Consider the following 27,806-nt stretch of genomic DNA (forward strand, 5'->3'; position numbering starts at 1 on the left):
GAAGATGTGACTAGGTACTTCAGAGTAGGGAATCCAAATAGTGGATAAATGTATTAAATAATAATTACACTCTTTGTAATCAGGAAAATATAAATTGAAACCATAATACAGTACCATTTATAACCACCAGATTAGCAAATATTTAAAAGCTGAACAATATCAATTGTTGGCTAGGATATGTAGGAATTAGAAAATTCACATGCTCCTAGTGGTATTTCAGTTTATTTTACCCATTGAAGAAAATAATTAGACATAACCTAGTAAAACTAAAGATGTGAATTATTTATAACTCAAAATTTTCCCTTAAATTCTTGCACTTTCACACAAGGGTACAAGTAAAAGAATGTTCATAGGACTACTGTGTGTAATAACAATAACAAAAAAGAAAACAAAGCCATGAAATACTTAATAGTATGAAGATGGGTGAATTTTGGCCATACAGAGCAATATGAAATATAATTAAATTACAGGAATATTACAGTAAGAAGAAATAAAATCCAAGAATATGTACAATATAATTTCATTAACGTCAAGTTAAAAAATAGGCAAAATTAACTTATTGGACTTCACTGACATTATTAACTGTTTTCTAAAGAGAAGGACAAACAGTAGTGTAGAACCTGGCAGCATCCTAATGTTATCACTGATGATGCCCAGAGCAGCTACAAGATGTTTATCTGTTTAGGCCTTCACAGTTTCTGTACTGTCCCTTACAGTTTATAAAGCACCTTCACATTAAGGTTCCCTTAATATTGTAACCTTCACAACATAACCTCTTTTCATAGGAGTAAAAAGGGGCTCAGAAAGGTTACATGAATTCCTCAGGTTCACACAGACATCTGAAGAGCAGAGTATGACTTTAGCCCACAGACTTTTCTTCTAACTCTAAAGTCACTCTTCCACGCTGCCTGAAAGTTAGTTTGACCAGAGGATTCTGCAATCCACAAACAGGAGATGAAGCCCATAAATGCAATTGTAGCCCCAGTTCATTCCCAACACCACGGGCTCTAGAGACTAGCTAGTTCTAGCCTGAGCTACCTAAATGGATCTAATCTAAAGTGGATAGAAGTGAAGGCTGCACTACGATCCAGAGATGCCTTAGGAAGAAACTTCAGACCAAAGCAGGCTGGGAACATTTGCGGTAAGCAAGAGGGTTAGGAGGGCAGTATTCCCAGGGAAATGTTTATTCTCTTTCCATAGGTTAAAAAAGCAAAAATGCAAATCATTACAACAATTTACCCCTCCAGCCGGCAGGCAAATGCCCAATTGCTCTCTGGGATGTTTTGAGCCCGCCCTCCAGTTTTTAGGACCTCTTGGAGTTAGGAAGGATCTTGGGACTTCCAAAGTAAATAATATGTGTAGCTTAATTATTTAGAGTTAATTTATGGCATGGGGTGGTATTTAAAAAATGTTCAGGGGAACTGCATTGCAATGAATTGGCTTTTATTTTCCCTAAACAAAAATCTACTTTGTTCGTATCATCTTGATCCATAGGGTGACCAAATTTCCCAGTGTGTCTGGGAAGTTCTGGTCTATGCCTGATATCCTGGCATAACTACAAATGGTGCCCGCCTTCAGGAACGAAGAGTCCCAAGTTGGACAATAAATTATCGAATCACACTACTTATCCAAGACTGTCATTTATGCATGTGTTTATTTCATTCAACAAGCATCTATCGAACACTTACTCTGTGCCAGATTCTATGGTATAGGTCAGGAATACAAAATGGAATAAGCCTTTGCAAGATGTTTACAATCTAAGCAAACCCATGGTTCATGGACGGATCAACTGGTTGATTTAATCATCCATTCATTGATGCAATAAGTCTCCCTCAACAAATATTTATTATCTCCATCTAAAACCTGGAAATACAATGGTATACAGATAAAAGTGGTTCCTACCCTCATCAAGTTTATAAGCTTATAGTCTATGGAAAAGATAGAATAACTAGAAATGTGATAAGTGGGAAAGAGTGGTATTCTATAAACAGCATTAAAGAGGTGATGGCAGAATTCTCTTTGGGAGGAATAATGCTCTTGTATTTGGAAATATTCTTTTAAGGGCTTCTAGCCTGGTTTTAAAGGAAGAAGTTTAAAAAAGAGGAGCTAATCTTCTCTTTAGTGTACCAGTGTATGTGGGTTCGTGAATTTATTCTATTAATATATTTAACAAATAGTTTTTGAGCAGCAGTTTATGAGTATAAAGTGATGAAGAATGTAGGAAAAATCTTTGCCTTTAAGGACCTTACAGTCTTGTGTAAGGGTTTGTTGGAACTACCCAGTTCATTAATATCTAAAGGGTCTATAGATTTATTCTTTCATTCATCCATTTATACTGTTTACTCAACAAGATGGCCATATATCAGGTAAAGTATCCAATAAGAAATTTGAGGAAGAGTTGTGTCTGATGCCCAACTATTAGTTTTTCCTTTCTGTCCCTTCTTAAATTACCTCAAGCTATCCTCAGGTCCTTACTAAGCGTGTCAACCATTCTCCAAAGCTGGTTCTGGAGCTCCATGCAGCTGGACCCAGAGGGGACACATGACAACAAAAACTCAGAAGCATTTACAGCAAACACTCAGATGTTTTCAGAAAGGGACTAGATTTCCTTTATGACATATTTAGTATTGAGATACTAAATAAAAGAGTGATCTCATAGGTCTGGAAAATCTAAGAACATTCAAATTATATTTTGATGGGGGAAATATATAATGTTACATGAGTAATCACTAGAGCATTAACCCAGTCTAAATGCACACACATTTTACTTGAGAGAGTTCCTAACGTTGATAAGTCCTCAAAGGGGTTCATGACTGCCACTACCATCTCTTACCACACAAGAAAAGTCAAGAACCACCAGTAAAGAATGAAAGAAACATAAACTAATTATAATATAAAGCAATAAGTATTATAATAAAGGAATGTACAAAGTGGCTGCAGCAAGCTAAGCAAAACACAAGCAGCAATGGGTAAAAGAATGTACATTTCTTAAGGTTTAATTTACTTGCATATGCTTTTGTGTAAACACAAGTACTGTGCAGTGGCTCAAAGAGTGGGTTTGGGAATCAGGCAGACCTGTGTTCAAATCCTACTCCACCGCTATCTAGCTCTGTGACTTTGGGTGAATAACTTTGCATCACTAACCTCAGTTCTCTCAACTACAGAATGGGGGAAATAATTGTCCTAATTGTGGGCTCTAACATTATCCAAGGAGTCTTAAGAATGGGGTCCTACGTAGAGAATGGACTTGAGGACACGGGGGCAGGGGAAGGGTAAGCTGGGACAAAGTGAGAGAGTGGCATGGACACATACACACTACCAAATGTAAAACAGATAGCTAGTGGGAAGCAGCCGCATAGCACAGGGAGATCAGCTCGGTGCTTTGTGACCACCTCTGTGACCACCTAAGAACTAGGGTGGGATAGGAAGGGTGGGAGGGAGGTGCAAGAGGGAGAGGATATGGGGATATATGTATACATACGGCTGATTCACTTTGTTATACAGCAGAAACTAACACAACATTGTAAAGCAATTATATGACAATAAAGATGTAAAAAAAAAGGGGGTCCTAACTGTGAGGATTAAATGATAAAGAACTTGGAAAAGCACCGCGATTCAAAATGCTCAATAAATGTGAACTATGATCAAAACTAAACACAGACACACACACACACAGACACACACACACAGAACAAAGAGTAAATTATCTCTGACAAACTGTCTTTAAGTCTATCCCATATATTATCAGACTATAGTTCCTTAAAATTTCCTAAATGCTAGCATATAAAAATGTGTGTTCTAAAATATATTTACATAATAATTATAATGTTTTCAGGGTTTGAGAGCAATGAGGTTGTATTTCAAGCAGGTAAGCAGGGCAAAGCGTGAGGAATTAGGGTGGAGGACGTATACAGAGGCAAGCAACTCAAATAATACCTTGAAATGAAATTCTAGGTTTTTTTACAAATAAAAATAAAATGAGCAGAAGGTAAAACCCAACTCTTACTTCTTTCCTGGGTGCAGCCTTTAATCCACTTGGTCACTTTAGCCTCCCTTTTCATGGAGGTGAGGATGGTTTTGCATTGCAAAATAGACACTGTCACCACAAAGGTGAGATCTCATCTTCTCAATTTCCCTGCGCCACAGACTTTGAGTCAGACTTCTTTATCTTTCCACCTTGCTGGGTCCTAAATTTAGTCGGGGATCCATGTTAATAACCCACTTCTTGTCCATCTCACATTTTTCTAGATAATGTACATACGAAAAAATGCCAACCATGTGACTCTCATAAAGGAAGTAATGAGACACTCTGACCAGGTGTGATAAAAGGAAGAGGAATACAACACAATACTAGCAAACAGAATCCAACAGCACATTAAAAGGATCATACATGATCAAGTGGGGCTTATCCCAGGAATGCAAGGATTCTTCAATATATGCAAATCAATCAATGTGATATACAATATTAACAAATTGAAGAATAAAAACCATATGATCATCTCAATAGATGCAGAAAAAGCTTTCAACAAAATTCAACACCGATTTATGATAAAAACCTCCAGAAAGTAGGCATAGAGGGGACCTACCTCAACATAATAAAGACCATATATGACAAAGCCACAGCCAACATCATTCTTAATGGTGAAAAACTGAAACCATTTCCTCTAAAATCAGGAACAGGACAAGGCTGACTATTCTCACCACTATTATTCAACATAGTTTTGAAATTTTTAGCCACAGAAATCAGAGAAGAAAAAGAAATAAAAGGAATCCAAATTGGAAAAGAAGAAGTAAAGCTGTCACTGTTTGCAGATGACATGATACTATTCATAGAGAATCCTAAAGATGCTACCAGAAAACTACTAGAGTTAGTCAATGAATTTGGTAAAATAGCAGGATACAAAATTAATGCACAGACATCTCTTGCATTCCTATACACTAATGATGAAAATCCTGAAAGAGAAATTGAGGAAACACTCCCATTTACCACTGCAACAAAAAGAATAAAACACCTAGGAATAAACCTACCTAAGGAGACAAAAGACCTGTACTCAAAAAACTATAAGACACTGATGAAAGAAATTAAAGATGATACAAACAGATGGACAGATATACCATGTTCTTGGATTGGAAGAATCAATGTTGTGAAAATGACTATACTACCCAAAGCAATCTACAGATTCAATGCAATCCTTATCAAAATACCAATGGCATTTTTCACATAAGTAGAACAAAAAATTTCACAATTTGTATGGAAACACTAAAAACTCCAAATAGCCAAAGCAACCTTGAGAAAGAAAAACGGGAGCTGGAGGAATAAAGCTCCTGGACTTCAGACTGTACTACAAAGCTACAGTAATCAAGACTGTATGGTACTGGCACAAAAACAGAAATATAGATCAATGGAACAGGATAGAAAGCCCAGAGATAAACCCACGCACATATGGTTACCTTATCTTTGATAAAGGAGGCAAGAATATACAATGGAGAAAAGATAGCCTGTTCAATAAATGGTGCTGGGAAAACTGGACAGCTACATGGAAAAGAATGAAATTAGAACACTTCCTAACACCATACACTAAAATAATTCAAAATGGATTAAAGACCTAAATGTAAGACCGGACACTATACAACTCTCAGAGGAAAACATAGTCAGAACACTCTTTGACATAAATCACAGCAAGATCCTTTTTGACCCACATCCTAGAGAAATGGAAATAAAAACAAATAAATGGGACCTAATGAAACTTAGAAGCTTTTGCACAGCAAAAGAAACCATACACAAGATGAAAAGACAACCCTCAGAATGGGAGAAAACATTTGCAAATGAAGCAACTGACAGAGGATTAATCTTCAAAATTTACAAGCAGCTCGTGCAGCTTAATATCAAGAAAACAAACAACCCAATCCAAAAATGGGCAGAAGACCTAAATAGACATTTCTCCAAAGACGATATACAGATTGCCAACAAACACAGGAAAGGATGCTCAACATCACTAATTATTAGAGAAATGCAAGTCAAAACTACAATGAGGTACCACTTCACACGGGTCAGAATGGCCATCATCAAAAAATCTAGAAACAATAAATGCTGGAGAGGGTGTGGAGAAAAGGGAACCCTCTTGCACTGTTGGTGGGAATGTAAATTGATACAGCCACTATGGAGAACAGCATGGAGGTTCCTTAAAAAACTAAAAATAGAACTACCATATGACCCAGCAATCCCACTACTGGGCATACACCCTGAGAAAACCATAATTCAAAGAGTCATGTACCACAATGTTCACTGCAGCACTATTTACAATAGCCAGGACATGGAAGCAACCTAGATGTCCATCCACAGATGAATGGATAAAGAAGATGTGGCACATATACACAATGGAATATTACTCAGCCATAAGAAGAAACGAAATTGAGTTATTTGTAGTGAGGTGGATGGACCTAGAGTCTGTCATACAGAGTGAAGTAAGTCAGGAAGACAAAAATAGAAACACATATATATGGAATCTAATTTTAAAAAATGGTTCTGATGAACCTAGGGGCAGGACAGGAATAAAGACGCAGATGTAGAGAATGGACTTGAGGACACGGCGAGGGGGAAGGGTTAGCTGGGACGAAGTGAGAGAGTGGCATGGACTTACATACACTACCAAATGTAAAATAGCTAGCTAGTGGGAAGCAGCTGCATAGTACAGGGAGATCAGCTCGGTGCTTTGTGACCACCTAGAGGGGTGGGATAGGGAGAGTGGGAGGGAGACACAAGAGGGTGGGGATATGGGGATATATGTATACATATAGCTGATTCACTTTGTTATACAGCAGAAACTAACACAACAATGTAAAGCAATTATACTCCAATAAAGATGTTAAAAAAAAAAAAAAGGAAGAGGAATAATCAGCCACCACATTTTCCCCAAGCCCATGACTCCTTCTTATTTTACTGCTATATTTTGAGAAACAAATAATCACCCGTCCCAGTGAATGCATCAAGGAAACAATTTATTACGGGTCATTAGTGGAAGATGCTCTTTGGACTCAGTGTAGCACAGGATCCTCAGATGCCTGATGGGGAGAGGAGGAGGGGCACTGTCTGGTGAGCCATATTTTTTTTTTTAGTGTATTTGCATTTTATGTTAGTTTTTTTCCCATCGGAATTATTTTTTCTTGACTGTGTAATATATGTCAGAAATCAGAAACCAAATCCTTCTTCCTAGTCAATATTTAGGTCATAAATGTCTACTGAGTGTCTCACCCCAGGATCACAGACAAAAAGAGAAACAAGCACAAAGAGTGTTGGGCTGGAAAAGACTTCAGGGATGATCTAATTTAACTTCCTCCATCATCATGAAGTCGTGGGTTTTGTTGCTGCTGTTGATGGGTTTGTTTGTCGGAACACTCACTCTGTACCAGGCATTGTGCTAAGCAGTTTATGTGGCTTGTCTCTTTAAATACTCACACAAAAACAACCCACTACTGTTTGACTTATTGTATAGGAAATTGAGGCTTAGAGGGATTAAGTAACTTACCCAGGGTCAAAGAACTGGGAAATGAATGCCTTCAGGATTTTAACCCAGGACTGAGCAACTCCAGAACTTGCCCTTGTTAACAAGAGCTCCAAGGACAGTCTTTAAACTCTCGTTCACAGGCAAAACAGAAACTACCAAGCTCTTGTTCTCTCACAGTCAAGATTGCCTTATCATTTTTCATATTTTAAAACTGAGGCCCAGAGACTCAAATTAATGAACCAAGGCCACAAAAGTACCTAGTAGCACAGCCAGGATGGAACGCGGGACTCCCTCTTGAACCGCCAACTCTCAATCCAGAACCATCTGCAAATCATTTAAATGAAATGGATTTCCCCCAACTTTTAAAGGAACTCAGTGTTTCACGAGGTCACATGATTCTGCATGCCTCTACCTTTCTAACATTCCACCTAATTTCCTTTTACTTGAGTCTTCATTTGCCTACCCCTCAAATGTTGATGATCCTAGGTTTCCCCATCTTTGGCCTCTTTGCTCTTTACTCTTCTCACCAACGTCTGGCCATTCCCATGAGTGTAGTTATCACTAACTAATCATTTCCAAATTTCTGTCTTTGGCCTGGACTGTCCCCTGAGCTCCAGACCCAAGTGTACAACATCCCTTTCTGAATGTCGAAGAAGCACCTAAATTGACGGTATCTAATACTAAATATACGATTCTTTCCAATCCATTCTCCCATATTCCCTGTCTCTCCCATTCGTTCCACCTGAGACTCATGACCCACCAGGTCCACAAGTCCTGTGGACTTTTATCTCCTAAAATAGATCCTAATTTTGTGACCCACCAGGTCCACAAGTCCTGTGGACTTTTATCTCCTAAAATAGATCCTCATTTTGTCCCTTATTTTCCACTGCATTTTTTATAGCTTAAGACCTCATCATCTGTCATAAATATAACAGATGTTGCAGTAGACTTCCTGCTCCATTCCCAATCTATCTTCCATTCACACTCCAGAGTGATATTTCTGAACATAAACCCATCACATTAATCCCCTGCCTAAAACCAATTCATTGATTTTGTATCATTTACTGGGGGGAAAAAAACACCATATTCTATATCATGGCTCACAAGGATCTCCATGATCTGATCCATTGGGAACCCTCTAGCCTCAGCCCCTGCTCCCACATCATATTTTATTCTCAAAATCCCAAACCACTTTTGGTTCCCCAAACACACCAAGCTATTCTGTGTTATGCCTTTGCTTATGCTGTGCTCTCTTACAGAAAGACTTTCCCCACCTACCTCCACTTGTCATTCTAGAGAATTCCTAACCAGCTTTAAAAAAAAAAAAAAAAAAGCTTACAGCACTGGGTATTCCCAGTTGGTCTCCTATCCAAATACTAGCCAAGCCCGACCCTGCTTAGCTTCTAAGATCAGATGAGAAGCAGCACATTCAGGGTGGTATAGCTATAGACCTAATCAGCGTTTAAAACAGACCTCACAGGTCATCTTCCACCTCCATTCTCCTCTAGTAGCTTCTGCTCCTAGTGTAGCTATTGTTTCTTGCCCATCTTTATTCCCTGGACACTCATTGCTGCATTTTCCAGGATGCACGGTAATTATTTGTACAGATGTCTGTCTAGTCATATAGACAATGAGTGCCTTCAGACGTAAAACACATACACACCGTCTAGATATATCTACTCGGATGGTACTCAAACTCATTCAGATACTCCATGTGTCCTCATATTTATACATGCTTATTCAGATGTTTTTGCAAACATACTGAGGTTCACTTATGTTCCTCACACATCATTCCAATGTTACATGGGCTTGTATAGCTTTCACAGTGTTTGCTCAGGGGATACGTATGTCCCTTAAATGTTACCTGTGTTCACTTAGATCTGCCATGTGCCCATGTAGCTGTTAATCAGCTCACTGAAATGCCACACATAGGTATCACTCATACTTGAAACAGTAGTTCTCAAAATGTGGTTCCCGGACCAGCAGCACCAGGATCATCTGAACGCATATTCTTGGGCCCAACCCCAGACCCTCTGATTCAGAAACTCTGGGGAAGAGTTCCCAGCAATGTGTGCTTAACAAGTCCTGTAGGTGATTCTGGCACACGCTCAAGTTTGAGACCCACCAACTGAGATGTTACACATCCTCATTCATATGTTCTACTAACACAGGTGACACACACGTTCACTAAAATGTTACACATGTTAGTTGTTTTAAAAACAGATTCATTTAGATAGTAAATAGCTCAAACATTACACACTGATATTCAGATCGTGCTCATGCTTATTCAGAAAGTCACACCTGAGACATCACAAACCCTCATCAGACACTACACATGCTCACTGAGATGATACACGTGTTTGCTGTGTTGTTAAAAATGCTTACCTAAATCTTACATATGTTAAACTATTCACTTTGATCTTCCACACTCACGTGTTTATTTAGATGCCACCTACCCTTTTTCAGATAATACATCAATACATGTTCACTCAGACCTTACACATGTTCATACATGTTTCACAACGCACACAGATGTTTCACAAGCCCATTCTGATATTAAAGGTGCTTATTCAGATCACACGTGCTCACTTTCACGTCCATGGGACCATTCAGTTGTATGCTCACTCATTCAGAAACTGCCTTGCCCACCCCATATGCACTGCTAACCAACCCCTGCTACAGATGAAGGGTTATATTCTGCTCTGGCCATTTCCCATCTTGAGGATGTATCTTCTTTAGAAAGGTGCCCCTTGCCTTGGTCTCCTATGGCACCTGCCCCCTCTCCTGACGCTGTTGCTGTGTCTCTCCCTTTGTAGACTCTCCTGGCTCATCAGCTTCCTCACAGTTTCTGTGATCTCAGGGTAGCTCAAGCTCACCATTGTTAACACGGAATTCATACCTGTTCCCCACACTCAAATACCCTCACCTACTTGGGGAAAGTTGCTCCAGCAACTGTCAGCCTTTCACTGGGTTTGAATGTGCTTTTAACCACATCTTCTGTCACCTTTGGCAACCCCCAGTTATATACCTACAAGGCTTTCCGAGTTCAGAGAAGCTTTTGATTGGTTCCACTTCATAATTTTATCATTGCCTTGGCCACAATCAATAAGAGAGGCTTATGCAGTGACACTAGATCAACATCCAAAACAGGGAGTATTCATTGAGCACTTAGCATGAACTCAACCTCCTTTAGTGGCCCAGAAACACTTCTGTGCTTGTCCCAAGTGTTTCTTCCTCCAATTTACAGAGTAAAAGCTATTTTATGTTTGGAATCAGAATGTTACTAATTTGAATCTTGGTTCTACCACTTACTGGCTATGTGATCTTGAGAAAGTCATTTAATGACTAAGTCCCTTGGAATAGTGACTAAGTCAGAAGTTTAGTCCCACTGATTGAGGCACCTGAGGAATAGAGGACGAGGGAATATTGAAGTTAGAAAACTGGGTACAAGGGGATAATTCTAGGATGGACAGTTTCAAGGTCTGAGAAAGGAATAGAGAGCTTGATAAACACGGATTATAGGGTCACTGTTCAGATACCACACTCTGAGTCAGATGAGCTGCAAAGCCACTGACAGCATGGCTTGGAACTTGTAGTCACTGCTTGGGCCTGACACTACCACTCGTTGGGGAGGAGGACTGGGGCTTCTTGAAGCTTCCTGCCTTAAGAGCAGATTGTTTCTAGAACTGAGATAGACTGAAGCATGCAGGGATGTCACTAGTGAGCTGAGAAAAGTAGAAGCAAGGAAATGGGGGTCCAAATTGGTGACAGAAGGGCTGCTAGCGTGGGTTTCACATTTCTGTGACATTTAAGTCATAAGGCAGTGCATATTAACCAAAAAGGCCGCCAGGCTGTACACATTCACTCCTTAAATAGGTAACATGTACAGAGTGCTTAGAACAGTGCCTGATCCAGAATAAGGACCACATAAGTGTTTTCTAGTGTGATGGTATTTATGAATTAACTCAACAAATATACAGTATGCACCTGCTATGTTTCAGCTGTTAGGGATAGACAAAATAAAACCATAACCCCTTACCTCAAGAGAGAAATAATCTGTTAATGACCTAATTTAAAGAAACATAGAAACAAAAGGAAGGAATGTCCAATTCTGCCTGGGTCTGGTGAGGCAGGGGTGTCGCAGGGAGCATCTCTGATGTGTTTGCATGGACTCTTGGGTAGTCAGCAAGAAGACGGAGAAAGTAGGGTATTCAGACAGAACACCAGCAAGTGCAAAGGTAATACATTCAAGGAAATGGAGGGAGCCAAAGGAACTATACAGAGAATGGGGAAAGGTCAGGCAACAGAGGAAGGTTAGAACCAAATCACAAATGGCCTTGAATGTCTTGATAAGAGATTAGGCCTAAATCTGTAGGCAGTAGGGAGCTACTGAAGGTTTTTTTTTTTTTTTTTTTTTTTTTTGTGGTATGCGGGCCTCTCATTGTTGTGGCCTCTCCCGTTGCGGAGCACAGGCTCCGAACGCGCAGGCTCAGCGGCCATGGCTCACGGGCCCAGCCGCTCCGCAGCACGTGGGATCTTCCCGGACCGGGGCACGAGCCCGTGTCCCCTGCATCGTTAGGCGGACTCTCAACCACTGCGCCACCGGGGAGGCCCCTGAAGGTTTTTGAGCAGGAGAATGACTTGAGTTGATTTATGTTTTAGAAACATCTTTCTTGCTACAGTGTGAACGATATCAGGAGGAAGGCAAGGCAGGAAGAAGGGAGCCCTGCTAGAATATTCTGGCTGCAATTCAGATGGAAGATGATGATGATCTGGATAAAGTAGTAGCAAGAAGGATGGAGATGGGAGGACAAACACCAAAGAGAGTTAAGAGGTAGGAAAAAAAATGACAAGATTTGATGATCACTTGAACAGGGGGCTGGAAAGAAAGGAAATATGTCCTTATCACACTCACGGAAAAACCGTAGTTTTAAGTAAAGTATCCCAGTGCCGCTGGGAACTGATCTGCGCTGATATCTGGCACTTGTTCAGGGCCACCCCCTCGGTAAAAGATCTAGGAACCCTGACAATGATTCACAGATTCCAATCCTTCATGCACTCTAGAGCCTTGACTGCTTCTTCTGGGATGCTACAGCAGCATAGCTGACCTAATGAAAAGAGACAGTCACAAGACCCATTTCAGTTAGCCAAGAAGATGGAAGCACCCACCACAGCAACGCACTTACATGTCAGATGAGTCGATGAATGGAAATTCTAAAGTTAAAGCAGAAGGACCCAGGATCAAATACAAAATTGATCAGTGACGATGGTATATTTTCTGAATGTATCCAAACAGACAAGAAACTCATTACATGACTTCTGGGTGGACAGAAGCTTGACATTCTGAAATTTCAAAGATCTATTATAGCTGCCATTACCAAAATATTCAGTTTAAAATGTCAGGGCTACATATGAAGTGGGCACTCAATTGAGTGAATAAATGAATGAATGGATTTCTCTGATATATTAAATCTAGCTTTCAAGATTTCCTGGTGATTACATTATCAGTCACATTTTCCACATGGCTTTGGTGACAGCATATTAATAACTGAGAGTGTTAATTAATGGATCAGTATTAACTTGAAGGGAAGTTTTAGTAGGATTCCCAGGTTTCTGTACATAGCTCAATCCTGTTCAACATTTTCATCCACAGTTTGGATGAAAGCACAACTGTCACTCTTATCAAAATAACCCACAGCTGGGGATGTCCCTCTCTCCTTCCTTCCCTGTCCACTGTGATGATCAGGGTAGGTCTGATCTTTAAGAGAAAAATGAGAACTAGAGATCGCCTTGTTGCTTTATATTATTTGGGAAATGAAGTAGGGAAAGGGAGGAGGGAAGGGAAGTGCAGAGGGAAACAAAAGGACAAGGGGAAGAGGAAACAGGAGAAAGGAAGGAAAGAAAGAAAATAGAAAAGGAGAGGAGGGAATGGGGAGCAAGGGAAGAGGAAAGGAAAAATGGGAAGAAGGAAGTAAGGGTGGGAGAAGGAAGGAGGTAGGGAAAGAAGTAAGAGAAGAGCCACCAAACACAAACAGAATGGCAATGGTTGAAAGGAATAGAACCTAGACAAGAGTCTTGGGCAACGGAAGAGAGTCCCTAATACCTGCCTTTAAAAATATGAAGGGAGTCACGTAGAAGAGAGAATAACTTTATCATTTATTGCTGCAGAGGGCTGAAATGGGATAAATGGGAGGAATTTAAGAAGATGGTTGTTGGTTTGGTAAATGGAGAGTTTTCAAACAATCAGAACTGTTGAAAAATATAACAAATTGAAATGTCATGAGCTGCCAGCAACGGAGAAAGTTCATAAGTTATCAGCCCAAGCCTCAGGCTGGGGGAATGAACTTCTGCCTGGTATGGAGATTGGTCCAGACAACCTCACGAGTCTTATATAGCTATTCTAATGTAGACAAAGAAACACTTTGTGCTCACGTGTTTATGATAAGTTGCCCTAGCTAGCACAGTGAAGAGTAGAGAAAAGGAGTAAGGGAGAGAAAAAGGGAGAAACTCAGAGGATAAAAGGATTCATTCATTGCTTTTTTTTATCCAACAAATATTTATTGGTGGCTGAATGGGAATAAAAATGATAAGTCAAAATAGATAGTTCCTGTTCTTATGGAACCTAGTCTGTTAGTGAGACGAACATTAATTAAATATCCCCTCTAATGAATGCATAAATACTGAGATAATTGCTCTAACGTAAGTGTTTTTGAAGAATATATAACAAGAGAGCTTGACTGGGAAAGGGGATGGGGTGTGTCTTAGTCAGCTCAGACTGCTGTAAACCATAACAAAATACCATAGACTGAGGGGCTTAATACCATAGACAACAGACATTTTCTCACAGTTCTGGAGGCTGGGAGTCCAAGATCAAAGTACCAGCCAATTCAGCATCTGATGAAGACCCTCTTCCTGGGTGCAGATGGCTGCCTACTCACTGTGTCTTCATATGAAGAGAGAAAGACAGCTCTAGTCTCTTCCTCTTCTCATAAGGACACTAATCCCATCATGGGGCCCACGCTTATGACCTCATCAAAACCTAATTACCGCCCAAAGGCCCGATCTCCACAGTTTAATGTTTCAACATATGAATGGGGAGGCTGCACAAACATTTAGTCTATAAAAGGGGGACAGTCAAGAAAAATTTCCCCGAAGAAGTGATCCCTGGGCTGAGATCTGCAGGAGAGGTATGGGCACAGGAATTCATTCCAGGGAGAAGGTATAACATAGGCAATGTTCCTACAGCATGATGGAGAAGGCGCCCTTGGCAGCACTGAGAGGCCAGTGTGCATGGATCACAGAAAGGAAGAGTGAGAGACAGGCAGGATGAATTTCAAGAGGTAGGCAGGGCTGAACCAAGCAAGGCCACTTTATTTGATAAAGGACCATACTGATTTTTTTCTCTAACTCAACAAATTTATATCGAGAATTTAATATATGTCAGGTACCAGCTAGGCACTAAAAATACACCAGGGATGATAAGCAAGACAGATATGATGCTTACAATGCAAAAATAGTAAGTGCTGATATAGGGAAGTAGGGACACATAACTTCCGGAGGATGGGGAATAGCAAAAGACTTCCTAAAGTAAGGGATATTTTAAGTGAGTCCTGAAAGAGAAATAAAGTAGACTTTAGCAAAGTGAAAACTGAAACACACCTTATTGCAGTTTTAAGGAGCAGGTATGCAGGCCTGGAGGGAAGAGAGAGTACCTTGCGTTGGAAGAAGATGACAGAAGTTCAGAAGTAGCTAAAATAAAAGGTACAAGGAGATACTAGCAAGAGATGGTGGTGAGGTTGTAAGCAAGGGATATATCGTGAAGGGACACATACTCCATGTTAAGAAGTATAGCCCACATCCTGAGGGAAAGGGTCGTGTAGAATGGATTGGGAAAGAGAAAGCCAAACACTGGGAGGCCAGTTAGGAAACTATTAGCATAATTGAGGTGACAGTTGATGAGATCTGAATTATTTTGGAGACAAATGAGGAAAAGGGAATTGGATGGGATTGAGACATATTTAGGAGGCAGAAGTTATTAGACCTAGTGTTTGATTATCTAAGTAAGGTGTGGTAGGCAGTATCACAGCCCCCCAAAGATGTCCCTGGAACCTATGAATATGTTAGGCTATATGGCAAAGGGGAATTGAGGTTGCAGATAGAATGAGGCTGCTAATCAGATGACCTTAAACCTGGAGATTATCCTAGATTATCCTGGTAGGTCCAGTGGAATCACAAGGGTCCTTAAAGTGGAAGAGGGGGCAGAAGAAAGAGAACCAGAGATGGCAGTGTGAGGACTGACCTTGCTGGCTTTGAAGATGGAGGAAGGAGGCCACGAGCCAAAAAATAGTGGTAGCCTCTAGATGCTGGAAAAAGCAAGGAAATAGATTCTCCCACAGAGTCTTCAGAAGAAATGCTGGCCTGCCGACATCTTGATTTTAGCTCAGTGAGAGTCATTTTGGTCTTCTGACCTCCAGAACTGTAAGATACTAAATTTGTATGATTTAAGCACTAAATTTGTGGTAATTTATTATAGCAGCAATATGAAACTAACACAGTGACAGAGAGGAAAGATCCAGGATGATGCCAAGATTCTGTCTTTACAACATTGTGGAATGGTGCTTCCACTAGGGAACATAGGAAGAGGAGGAAGAGGTTAAGGAGATAAATGTTGATTCACTTTTGAACACACTGATTGTGGGGTTTCTGCAATACTGATGCCAGGTAAAAGTGTCAGTCTGGAGAATCAAAAAAGAGTTCTAGATTAGAGATACAGATTTTAGAGTCATTAACATATGTGGTAACTTACCTGCCAAGTACAGGTGATCATCTAGGGAGAGAGAGCAAACTTTTTTTAAAAAAGGAAGAGGAAGAAGAAATGGACCTGTATGCAGAAAATTATAACACACTGATGAAAGAAATTAAAGATGATACAAATAGATGGAGAGAGATACCATGTTCTTGGATTGGAAGAATCAATGTTGTGAAAATGACTATACTACCCAAAGCAATCTACGGATTCAATGCAATCCCTATCAAACTACCACTGGCATTTTTCACGGAACTAGAACAAAAATTTCACAATTTGTATGGAAACACAAAAGACCCTGAATAGCCAAAGCAATCTTGAGAAAGAAAAACGGAGCTGGAGGAATCAGGCTCCCAGACTTCAGACTATACTACAAAGCTACAGTAATCAAGACAGTATGGTACTGGCACAAAAACAGAAATATAGATCAATGGAACAGGATAGAAAGCCCAGAGATAAACCCACGCACATATGGTCACCTTATTTTTGATAAAGGAGGCAAGAATATACAATGGAGAAAAGACAGCCTCTTCAATAAGTGGTGCTGGGAAAACTGGATAGCTACATGTAAGACTATGAAATTAGAAAACTCCCTAAACACCATACACAAAAATAAACTCAAAATGGATTAAAGACCTAAATGTAAGGCCAGACACTATAAAACTCTCAGAGGAAAACATAGTCAGAACACTCTTTGACATAAATCACAGCAAGATCCTTTTTGACCCACCTCCTAGAGAAATGGAAATAAAAACAATAATAAACAAATGGGACCTAATGAAACTTAAAAGCTTTTGCACAGCAAAGGAAACCGTAAACAAGACAAAAAGCTAGCCCTCAGAATGGGAGAAAATAGTTTCAAATGAAGCAACTGACAAAGGATTAATCTCCAAAATTTACAAGCAGCTCATGCAGCTCAATAACAAAAAAACAAACAACCCAATCCAAACATGGGCAGAAGACCTAAGTAGACATTTCTCCAAAGAAGATATACAGATTGCTAACAAACACATGAAAGAATGCTCAACATCATTAATCATTAGAGAAATGCAAATCAAAACTACAATGAGGTATCATCTCACACCAGTCAGAATGGCCATCATCAAAAAATCTAGAAACAATAAATGCTGGAGAGGGTGTGGAGAAAAGAGAACACTCTTGCACTGCTGGTGGGAATGTGAATTGGCACAGCCACTATGGAGGACAGTATGGAGGTTCCTTAAATAACTAAAAATAGAACAACCATATGACCCAGCAATCCCACTACTGGGCATATACCCTGAGAAAACCATAATTCAAAAAGAGTCACGTACCACAATGTTCATTGCAGCTCTACTGACAATAGGCAGGACACGGAAGCAACCTAAGTGTCCATCGACAGATGAATGGATAAAGAAGATGTGGCACATATATACAATGGAATATTACTCAGCCATAAAAAGAAAGGAATTTGAGTTATTTGTAGTGAGGTGGATGGACCTAGAGTCTGGCATACAGAGTAAAGTAAGTCAGAAAGAGAAAAACAAATGCCATATGCTAACACATATATATGGAATCTAAAAAAAAAAGGTTCTGATGAACCTAGGAGCAGGACAGGAATAAAGACACAGATGTAGAGAATGGACTTGAGGACATGGGGAGTGGGAAGGGTAAGCTGGGACGAAGTGAGAGAGTGGCATGGATATATATACACTACCAACTGTTAACTAGATAGCTAGTGGGAAGCAGCTGCATAGCACAGGGAGATCAGCTCCTCGGTGCTTTGTGACCACCTAGAGGGGTGGCATAGGGAGGGTGGGAGGGAGACGCAAGAGGGAGGAGATATGGGGATAAGTATATGTATTGCTGATTCACTTTGTTATATAGCAGAAACTAACACACCATTGTAAAGCAATTATACTCCAATAAAGATGTTTAAAAAAAAGTGGACAGGGCTTCCCTGGTGGTGCAGTGGTTGAGAGTCCGCCTGCCAATGCAGGGGACACGGGTTTGTGCCCCGGTCTGGGGAGATCCCACATGCCGCGGAGTGGTTGGGCCCGTGAGCCATGGCCGCTGAGCCTACGCGTCCAGAGCCTGTGCTCTGCAACGGGAGAGGCCACAACATTGAGAGGCCCACGTACTGGAAAAAAAAAAAATGGACAAAGAATCTAAATAGATATCTTTACAAAGAAGATATATAAATGGCCAATAAGCACATAAAAAGACGCTCAATGTTATTAGCCATGAGGGAAATACAAATAAAAACCACAATGAGATATATCTTCATAACCATTAGGATATGTACAGTCAAAAAACATTTAATAAAACAAGTGTTCGTGAGGATACAGCAAAACTGGAACGTTTATACTTTGCCAGTGGGAATGTAATATGGTGTGGCTACTTTGTATAACAGTTTGCATTTCCCCAACATGTTAAATATAAAGTTTCCACATGACCCAACAATTCCATTCTTAGGTATATATGCAAGAGAAATGAAAACATACATCTACACAAAAAGTTGTACATGAATGTTCACAGCACTGTTATTCATAAAATAGCCAAAAAGTGGAAACAATTCAAATGTCCATCAGCTGATGAATGGAAAAATAAAATGTGGTATATCCCTACAATGGGCTATTATTTGGCAATAAAGACACGAATTATTCATATATCTACAACATAGATGGTCCTTGAAAACACTATGCCAAGTGGAAGAAGCCAATCACAAAAGGCACATATTATATGAATCCATTTATGTGCAATGTCCAGAATAGGCAAATCTAATGAGACAGAAACCAGATTAGTGGTTTCCTAGGGCTGGGAGTGGGACCGTTGAGAGAGAAATGAGGAGTAACTGCTAATGGGGACAGGATTTCTTTTGGGGTTGGAGATAATGTTCTACAATATATTGTCATTGTGGCTGCACAACTCTGTGAATACACTAGAAGCCATTGAATTATATACCTTCAATGGTGAATTGTTTAACACATGAATTACATCTCAATAAAGCTGTTTTGTTTGTTTGTTTTTTTAAACATAGCTGGCAAGAGAAAGCATGGAAGATGTTCACAGAATATGTTCAGGATGTGTTATATGTTCCCTGATACTAAGAAGGTAGCAATACCCTTAGAGTTCAGATCCAGATGAAGATGAAGCCAGTATAGCCATCCTGGTCCACCTCCAATGAGAGCAGAGGTCCCCTAAGAAGCCAGGGTAAGTTCTGAGACAATCTAAAGAAGTGAGTCCACTGTACAGACTGCCCCAGTACCTCCAGCTTCACCTCCTCCTTTTGAAAACTAGTCCCAGCTTCCCCTCCTTTAAGAGCCCTGTCTTTGACCTACTGAGAAACACCAGAATCCATTTTCCAACAGCTTTCAGGCAAAAGCTCATTAATTATGGCTTCGGCTTCAGTTCCAAATAGGAACTGAATTTTTTTTCTTATCAAATTTTTTCCCCCAATTCCCTTAGTATCCTTTTGTCTTCTAATTTTGACTCCAGCTGTTTGGTTTTGAGTACCCGTGTCTCTATGTTTAGGCTTACGAGTATAGATGGCCCCAGCTGGCTGTGTGCTCTCTGGATGGATGCAATACTCCCATCTTTGACTTTCTACCTCCTTCGTCTCCCTTACTGGGTTCACAGGCAGCCCTGTGAATTAATCAAGTCACTTTTAGTTACAAGTGGCAGAAACCCCTTAAACTAGGTCTGGCTAAAAGAGAAAGAGGAATATCTTGGAAGGATATTCTAGAGTATCATTTTCTATAACTGAAGAAATCATTGAACAACTCACAGGAAAGGTACCACTGGGCCTTAGGGTAACTGGAACTGGGGATACGAATGCCATCTGGACCTTCCGTTATCTCATCTCTTGTCTCTGCTTCTCTCTGCAAGCCTACTCCATTCTCGCTACAGTGGCATCCTTCAAAGCACAGCATGGCCGTCAGTAGTTCCTAAACCTCCATACCAAAATTTCCATATCACAGAGGTAAAGGTCTTATGTTTTAATTTTAATATGAAAAATCACAGAGAAAATATGCTATTGGTCAAGAAATTAGCATATAGCTAGTCCATGAGTTGCAAAATAATGCCAGACTTAATCCAGCCCAGAGAGGGGTTCTGGTCACATGGCAGGAATTTTTGTTGTTAATGCCGTTTAATTGCAACATCTCCAGTTGGCCTCAGTCCTTGCCATCCTCATTGGTGTCATGCTGCATGGCTGCCCCTGAAAGAATTTGAGTTTGTAGCCGAGTTTGGGCTGAACTTCTTAAGGACAAACATTGTGCCATTTTCATTTCCCTATGCTCAGTCCCCAGCCCAAACCCTGCACACAGTATCCCAAAGAAATCCTCAAATCAAAAATTGAGCTGAATTGTATAGAGGAGCATTGCAAAGTGAACTGCCGTCTTTTGCATCAGGAAAAAATGACTCCCTCAGGGAGATAATTAAGATGGCAGAGTAAGAAAATGTATAGCTCACATCCTCCCGTGAACACATCAAAAATACATCTACATGTGGAACAATTCTCACTGAAAACTAACTGGACCGTATGGAAGCAACCCAAGGATCCTACAACAGACAAATGGCCAAAGAAGATGTGGTATACGTATCAATGGAACATTACTCGGCCATAGAAAAGAATGAAATTCTGCCATCTGCAGCAAGGTGGATGGACCTAGAGAATATTATGCTTAGTGAAGTAAGTCAGACAGAAAAAGATAAGTGCCATATGGTATCACTTATATGTGGAATCTAAAAAACAAAACAAATGAATGTAGATAGCAAAAAAGAAACAGACTCACAGATATAGGAAACAAACTAGTGGTTACCAGTGGGGAGAGGGAAGGGGGGAGGGGTGAGATGGGGTATGGGATTAAGAGATACAAACTACTATGTATAAGATAGATAAGCAACAAGGATATATTGGACAGCACAGGGAATTACAGCCATCATGTTGTAATAACTTTTAATGGCATATAACCTGTAAAAATACTGAATCGCCATGCTGTACACCTGAAACTAATACAATATTGTAAATCAACTATATTTCAATTCAAAAAAATGACTCCTGTGAAGCTCTGATTTTCCACATTTTTCTTTATTAACAGAAGTCAGACACTTTATTTTCTTCCCTGTAAACTTGGTATGATAATAATACCAACCTCATAGAGTATTGTGTTGATTAAAGAAAATAAAGTAAGTAGAATGTTTGGTTCTGGGCCTGCACAGGGTAGCATTTAATAAAATAAGTCATTAACACTGTCCTTATTTTCATCATCGTCATCATTACAGCCATTCCGCTTTCACTGTTTCACTGCCCCATCCACGTGGATCAAGTGACATATGACAACGTTTTAATCCTTCTCTCCCATGGTAAGAATTGTCACTGTGTACTTTACTGCACACAGCATCCCAACCCACCCAGATCCCAAAATTTAGGAAAGAGAAGAGGCCCTAGTAAGTCCCAAAGGCATAGCACAGACCGCGTTGCTCCAAGAACTGGAACCACCTGAACATTTCTCACAGATTTTCGCTGTTTCAACAGTCTCCAGGCATCCCATACAGGAAGCTCTGAGTCAAAGTCCCCTTGTGTACAAAGCTTAGAATGGGCTTCATTATTGGCACTGTAGAGACTCCTTTAAAACCGCTATTCAGGGCAAATACAATTTATCTTCTATGTTCCACAGTTATTAGATCTACAGATTGAGGGACAGTAAAACTGCATCCTCCTTACGGACCAACTGTAAAGATTAATTAGGTGATATCAGCCAAGCGGAGTTCTCCTGAGAAGTACAAATAAATGTACTCCCTCTTGCTATTATGAGGCTTGGAGATATTTTTTCTCTCTGTTATTTAAGATAATGAATCTGATCATTAATAAGTAAACAGATGAAGGGCTAAAGCTTATATTCAATATGGCAAGGACTAGACATTGTATTCAATAGGGCATTCCTCAATCAAACCATCTCCTTTAAAAAAGACAACAGAATCTGTATTAAGATGCTGCCTGGTGGGCAATCAGCCGTCTTAAGGGGCCACTTCTTCAGAATGTGGACGCAGCTTCCAATACCATTTTGAGTCCATCTTTTATTAAAGATCTAACTTGAGGAGGCAATTGATTTTTGTTAGTCCCTAGAGTGAATGCTTAAAGGAGGCTTCATTGTATTTATTTTAAGAGGTTCCTGCTCCTTTATGAAATGCATTTGATTTGATACACAGGAAAAAGAAAAGCCTTCATTTACTAAGTGTTATTCTTTCCACAGTCAATTTTGCATAACTTTAAGTATTTTAATGCAGGAAACCCAGTTCTGAATCACGGATCCTTTGAATCCTGTTTATTTTTCAAGCTCACTTTTTTTTTTTTTAATACTCTCTCCAACTCCAAAAATGTATCAGCTAGAAGGTTCGGATAATTTTCCACATTTTCTACTTTGTACAACTACTCATATGAATATTTGGACATTTTAAAATATTTTAGTTAGGGACTTCCCTGGTGGCGCAGCGGTTAAGAATCCACCTGCCAGGGCTTCCCTGGTGGCGCAGTGGTTGAGAGTCCGCCTGCCAATGCAGGGGACACGGGTTCGTGCCCTGGTCCGGGAGGATCCCACATGCCGCGGAGCGGCTGGGCCTGTGAGCCATGGCCGCTGAGCCTGCGCGTCCAGAGCCTGTGCTCCGCAACGGGAGAGGCCACAACAGTGAGAGGCCCGCGTACCGCAAAAAAAAAAATCCACCTGCCAGTTCAGGGGACACGGGTTCGAGCCCTGGTCGGGGAAGATCACACATGCCATGGAGCAACTAAGCCCGTGTGCCACAGCTACTGAGCCTGCACTCTAAGCCTACAAGCCACAACTACTGAGCCTGCGTGCCATAACTACTGAAGCCCGCGTGCCTAGAGCCCATGCTCCACAACAAGAGTAGCCACCGCAATGAGAAGCCTGCGCACCACAATGAAGAGTGGCCCCCACTCCCCGCAACTAGAGAAAGCCCACGCGCAGCAACAAAGACCCAACGCAGCCAAAAATAAATAAATATATAAATTTTAAAAAATTTTAGTTAAAAACAATATATTTAAGGCTTTTTATTGCTCTACTGGGATTCTCTCAACAGTATCAATGTTCACTGCCTGCTGAAGTTGGACACAGGTAAGGAAGAAGCGTTCTTGTAAATGGGACTTTGAAATAGTATGATTTACTGAGCTTTTTCTTGGGGCCTAACAAGGATGTCTGGTGTGTGATAAGATAAATTCTAGGTAGAACTAGTGGACATTCGATAAAGCAAGATTGATTTTCTAGTCTGTGCTGTGGACCCACATTTATGCAGATCTTCCACTAGATTCTACAGGAGGAGTAGGCTGAGCTCACTGGCCTTTGCTCACCCCCAAGTCACTGCTAAAATGCCTTTTCCCACTTCTCCCCTAATGATGATTCCAGTCTTTCTTTGAATAGTAATAACAGCAATAATAATCATGGCAATGACAGGAGCTGTTTACTTATATTTGCTCATTTAATCTTCACAGCAGTCCTTGGAAGAGCACAGACATCATTCTTATTTTACAAATAAGGAGGCTGGGGTTTAGAGAGACTAACTAGCTTGGTCAAAGTCACTCACACACATCTGGACCCAGGTCTGTCTCACTCCAAAGCCCATACTCTACTCCTGTGCAACACTGCCTTTAGAAATGTGGGATTAGAAAATCCTGGGCAAATAAATAAGCATTGTATCAGTGTTGTCCCGCAAATTCAAAACCCAGAAAAGGCAAGGAGGGGCCAAGCTTCCAGTACAACGTAGTAAATGACACCTTTATTTTCTTTATTTTGACTCTGCAGCCAAACATAAATCCAACCCAATTTCATGGCAGGGCTAGGATAGCTTTCTCCCTGCAGCATTGGTTTCACACTATACAGTGACACACGCACCTAAAGGGAACTTCACATGGGTGAACCATGCTCCGTAATCCCTTTCTTGGAAAAACGAAAGCTTTCCTGCTCACGGCGACACCCCAACCCTCAAAGTAAAACAGACAAAAAATCACCAGAAAATATCCCGATGAAATTATGTCTGTAAGTAACATGAAGGATAACAGAAAAGAAAAATAAAAGGCAGAGCAGGTAAACCGAAAGACCCTGCGAAAGTAGAGAGGTAATCAGCTATCACTTCTCAAACAATAAACTGGAGAATATATTATTAATGAGCAGGTCGTATGTGGCATTTTTCATAGCAGCTGCTACATCCCCCTCCTCCCCTCTACCATCCTCACTAAGTCACTGCCCATCTGGCAGCAGCTATGCCCACCACTCTCAAAAATGATGCCCAGGCACTAACTGGATGTAAGTAACTTGATCTCAGGGACAACTCTGCAATATCCAAACATGCATCAATAAGAACATTGTATTTGGTTAAAATTGCAGATATTTCTTAATCCAGACAAAGAGAAGAGCGTGCTTGCTTCTGTGCTAATTGCTGTGCCTCACAAAGGAATGCCAGCCAAGTTAAGATCCATGCTTTTGCTCCTAGTTCTTTGTCAACTCAGCTACTCACAAGCTTCAGAGGATTCCCCTGATAACCGACTTCAACATCCCACACAGTCAGATTTTATTATCTAATCTCCATTCCTCTTTCTGAAATTTAAATACATCCCTGCTCATCTTATCTTAAGCAGAAATAGAATTGGACCATGTCCATAGGTAACACAGAGGGAAAAAAACTTTTTAATCTAAATCCATTGTATCTATTTCTGCTTTCTAACTGGGGAGTGTGGGGATAAAGGTGCCATAATTCATATAACTCTCCACTCCTCCCAATCCAGTTCAGAGACTAGAGGGGAAGGAAATAAGTTTGAAAGCACTTCTGATTTTAAATGGTGAATTAAACACATGCATTTAATTCTACTCCCTCTCAAATCCCATAAAATCTCAAGTAAAGAATTTTTTTTTTTTTTTTTTTTTTTTTGCGGTACGCGGGCCTCTCACTGTTGTGGCCTCTCACTGTTGTGGCCTCTCCCGTTGCGGAGCACAGGCTCCGGATGCGCAGGCTCAGCGGCCATGGCTCACGGGCCCAGCCGCTCCGTGGCATGTGTGATCTTCCCGGACCGGGGCATGAACCCGTGTCCCCTGCATCGGCAGGCGGACTCTCAACCACTGCGCCACCAGGGAAACCCAAGAATTTTTTTAGTGTATGAACTCACAAAGGAAAATGGGAGAGGAGACAATAAAACAAAATGTTAAGGGCTAGAAAGTAGATGAATGGGTAGAAACCGCCTTAGACTCAAAAAAGCAAAGTTCTAAATCAGCAGCAAGGAGAGGCAAGAACAGTCTGCTTTACACTGCAGAACTCCCAATGGGCTCAGGAATCAATGCACCAAATACTTCTGGAAGGGGTAGAGAAGATGAGGCCAGCAACAGGAAGACTTGTTAAAAGAATGTTTAAGAAGCATTTGGTTCCCCAAAGTCTTTTCCAATTCTTCCTCCATCCTGGTAGAATCCTGGAGCTTTGTTCTCAGGAAAGGGAACAGAGTTTCTCTGAACTGGGGGGCACCAGGCCCAGTTGAGACTTGGGCACCGTACTGAAAACAATGCAATGACAGAGCACTGACTTACTGAATGTTCAGACCTCAGCACTTTTTCACATCTACTCAACTCCCAGAGGTTGGCAGCCAGGCAAGGGATTGGAAGAGTCTTCCTTGGGGATTGTAACCAAAGAGAAAACTCTAAAGACATTGACATCGGAAGTTCCCAAAGAAAGGAGTCCATCCAGTTACCCTACAGTGAAGACCAGATTCAACAAACCTCTTCTAGTGCCCAGAGCTTCCAAACAGCTTCACGTTCAAATCAAATCAAACCACCAGATAGAATGGAGAAAATGGAGGAGAAGAAATCACCAGTGAAATAATTCAAGAAAATTCCCTACATATGAAAGACATGAATCTCAGATTTAAAGTTCTGACCAGCATAATAGGTGAAAATACACCCACACCAAGGCATTTCACAGTGAAATTTCAGAATTCTAGGGGAAAGAAAAGAATCTTGAGAAAAAAAAAAGTTTTCATACAAAGAATGAACAATCTGAATGTCACTGGAAATGAGAAGACAATGGTACAATCCCTTCAAAGTGCTAAGGAAATGGTGATGTTTAATCTGGAAATCTTCATACGTCCAACTATCACTATCTTGTGTGAGGATAAAAGACAATTTCAGACATGAAAATTCTAAAAAAAACAAAAACTTCACCTCTAGTGCACCCTTTCTTAGGAAGTGAGGGATGTGCTCCTCCAAAACAAAGAAATAAGAAAGAGGAAATCATGAAATTCAGGAAACAGGATCCTATACGGGAAAGCAGAGAAGTGAATGCTGAGGATGACAGTCAAGAGCGATGGCAGTGACGAAAGTGTGCTGCTTGCCTAGAGAGTCACCAGACCAGACTGGGGTAGGTCAGAAGACTCCAGGAAAGATTTCTGCAAGAATGTAAGATGGAAATCTTGCCTAACAAGAAAGGAAGTGCCAGGAGGAAATTTATTCCAAAACACAGAAAGTGGATGCCCTTGGGGAGGTAGAAGTGGCCAGCATTCTCTCTGAGTCCCAAGGAGAGAGGAAACGTAAGCAGGAATGGAAAGAGTGGCTTTCTCTCACAACGCCTGTGAGATCTGGAGGCAGCACTTCCTGGGGCTTAGTATGTCTGACAGTGGCAAGAACAGCGTGTGTGAGATTTGCCCCTTCGACGGAGCAGCTTTAGCACTAGCCTAACTGGGAGGCTGACAGAGCCAAGAGGGCGTATTACAAAAGGCAACATCTCTAGCAATGGGAGATGGTATAGATATACCTGTGGTAGTTGCGGTACAAATAACGTCATATGACTTTACTAAGCATATCTCAGAAAGAAAGTAAAGTAGAACAAGAGAGAAGAGACAATGGCAGATTTAAATGGTGGTTGAAAAGATTTGTTCTAGAACAGTCTTGGATCATCCCTTGAAGACTCCATAAATATCTAGAGGGATTTTATGGTATGGAGGTTAAGTCCCCACATAGGAAGCATGTTTTACACACATACACATACACACACACACACATACACACACACACACACACACACACACACACACACACACACACACACACACACACACACACACACACACACACACCCTACCAAATCTGGGCTGGTATCCAGAGTAAAACAGACAGCGTATTAATTTACAACTGTCCTAATTATACTTCATTGCAAAAGCCAATTGGTGTTTTCAACTAGAAAATCTGCCCTACTTAAGACATTAGTATCCGAAGACAATTGATAATGGGTTTGCGTTTCCACAACTGTGTTTGAATTTCAGTGCCCTGACATCTCACAGTAGGGAATTACTAACTGCATTTTCAGGTACCTGACATCTGGAATTCAGGCATAAGATTGAACACAATTATCCTTCACAATAAAAGTAAACAGAGCTCAGCATGAATCTGCTAATTGTTCTTTCCTGCTGAGCTACAATTTTTAGTCAGAACAGATACTTAAAAGAGTACCAATCTGTCCAT

The 27,806-nt window shown here is 40.7% G+C and overlaps 1 protein-coding gene and 1 pseudogene across 5 annotated transcripts in view; both read right to left on the reverse strand.

Moving 5' to 3' along the window:
* Positions 1-27,806, reverse strand: part of PLPPR1 (phospholipid phosphatase related 1) — a 641,182-nt gene that overhangs the window by 195,131 nt on the left and 418,245 nt on the right. The gene's annotated exons all lie outside the window — the stretch shown is intronic.
* LOC115838711 (5S ribosomal RNA) lies at positions 8,838-8,956 on the reverse strand (annotated as a pseudogene).

This window comes from Globicephala melas, chromosome 6 (genome assembly GCF_963455315.2).
Source record: "Globicephala melas chromosome 6, mGloMel1.2, whole genome shotgun sequence".
Taxonomy (NCBI): domain Eukaryota; kingdom Metazoa; phylum Chordata; class Mammalia; order Artiodactyla; family Delphinidae; genus Globicephala; species Globicephala melas.